The sequence below is a fragment of the Arachis stenosperma genome, chromosome 5 (assembly GCF_014773155.1).
Source record: "Arachis stenosperma cultivar V10309 chromosome 5, arast.V10309.gnm1.PFL2, whole genome shotgun sequence".
NCBI lineage: Eukaryota > Viridiplantae > Streptophyta > Magnoliopsida > Fabales > Fabaceae > Arachis > Arachis stenosperma.
The window spans coordinates 108,652,721-108,655,167 of record NC_080381.1 but is presented as its reverse complement, the minus strand read 5'-3'; positions in this window follow the sequence as shown (position 1 = coordinate 108,655,167).

Here is a 2,447-nt window from a genome sequence, read left to right as displayed (position 1 = left end):
AAACAAGCAACAACCTGGCGTTTAACGCCAGGATGCGCACACAGAGGACAATCTGGCGCTGAACGCCAGAAACAAGCATGAAACTGGCGTTCAACGCCAGAAACATGCATAACATGGGCGTTTAACGCCCAGAACGTGCATCAAGGGGCGTTTGAACGCCCAGAATGATGCATCAAGGCATGTTACATGCCTATATGGTGAAAGAATGGTATTTGTTTTCACCTCAGGATCTGTGGACCCCACAGGATCCTCACCCTCAGGATCTGTGGACCCCACAGGATCCCCACCTACCACATTTCTTTTAATCCTAATCACATTCTTCTAATCCAAATCTCATTCTCAATGTCACACTTCCCAAAAACCTTCACCTATCACCTCAATTCCTCTTCCCAATTACCCATTCACCATTCACATCATCCTCCTCTTCCCCATACACCCCACCTACCCCCCACTACTTTCAAATTCAATTCCCACCCTTTCCCACCCAAAATGGCCGAACCTATACCCTCCCCTCCCTATAAATACCCTTCTTTTCTTTTACATTTTCCCACAACACAAACCCACATTCTCCCACATAACCGAACCCTCTCTTCTCCCTCTCTCCATATTTTCTTCTTCTTCTTCTACTCTTCTTTTCTTTTTGCTTGGGGACAAGCAAATTTTAAGTTTGGTGTGGTAAAAAAGCCTAAGCTTTTTTTTTTTTCACCATGGCACCCAAGGCCGGAGTTTCCTCAAGAAAAGGAAAAGGGAAGGCAAAAGCTTCCACTTCCGAGTCATGGGAGAAGGAGAGATTCATCTCCAAGAGCCATCAAGACCACTTCTATGATGTTGTGGCAAAAGAAAGTGATCCATGAGGTCCCTTTCAAACTCAAGAAGAATGAGTATCCGGAAATCCGACTTGAAATTCAAAGAAGAGGTTGGGAAGTCATAGCCAACCCCATACAACAAGTTGGAATTTTAATGGTTCAAGAGTTCTATGCCAATGCATGGATCACTAGAAACCATAACCAAGGTATGAACCCAAGTCCGAAAAACTATATCACCATGGTTAGGGGGAAATACTTGGATTTTAGTCCGGAGAATGTGAGGTTGGCGTTTTATTTGCCTATGATGCAAGGTGATGAACACCCCTACACTAGAAGGGTCAACTTTGATCAAAGGTTTGACCAAGTCCTTAGGGACATTTGTGTGGAAGGCACCCAATGGAGAGTTGACTCCAAAGGCAAGCCAGTCCAACTAAGAAGACTGGACCTCAAGCCTGTAGCTAGAGGATGGTTGGAGTTCATTCAAAGATCCATCATCCCCAAGCAACGATCTGAAGTTACTGTGGATCGGGCCATCATGGTTCATAGCATCATGATTGGTGAAGAAGTAGAGGTTCATGAAGTCATAGCCAATGAACTCTACAAAATAGCTGACAAGCCTTCATACATGGCACGGCTAGCATTCCCACTCATATGCCATCTATGTTATTCAGCCGGAGTTATCATAGATGGAGATGCCTCCATAGAAGAAGACAAGCCCATCACCAAGAAAAGGATGGAGCAAACAAGGGAAGTTCACGGCCCTCAAGGAGAACAAGAGGAGGTTCACCATCAACAAATGCCTCAAATGCACTTTCCTCCCAACAACTATTGGGAGCAACTTAGCACCTCCTTGGAAGATTTGAGCCATAATGTGGAACAACTAAGGGTGGAACACCATGAACACGCCCTCACTCTTCAAGAAATAAGAGAAGATCAAAGAGCAATGAGGGAGGAGCAACAAAGGCAAGGAAGGGACATAGAAGAGTTGAAGAACATCATTGGTCCTTCAAGAAGAAGACGCCACTAGAGGTGGATTCATTCCTTGTTCTTTATTTCTTTCTGTTTTCAGTTTTTAATTATTATGTTTATCTATGTTTTGTGTCTTTATTTCATGATTAGTATGTAACCATGCCTTAAAGCTATGAATAAAATCCATTCCTTCACCTCTCTTAAAAGAAAAATGTTTTAATTCAAAAGAACAAGAAGTACATAATTTTCGAAATTATTATTGAATTTAGTTTAATTATTTTGATGTGGTGACAATGCTTTTGTTTTCTGAATGAATGAATGAACAGTGCATATGTCTTTGGATCTTGTTGTTTATGAGTGTTAAAATTGTTGGTTCTTGAAAGAATGATGAACAAAGAGAGATGTTATTGATGATCTGAAAAATTCATGGAATTGATTCTTGAAGCAAGAAAAAGCAGTGAAAAAAAAAAAAAAAAGAGAAGAGATCTAAAAAGAGTATAGAAAAAGAAGGAGCAATAAAAAGCCAATAGCCCTTAAAAACCAAAAGGCAAGGGTAAAAAGGATCAAGGCTTTGAGCATCAATGGATAGGAGGGGCCCAAGGAAATTAAATCCAGGCCTAAGCGGCTAAACCAAGCTGTCCTAACCATGTGCTTGTGTCATGAAGGTCCAAG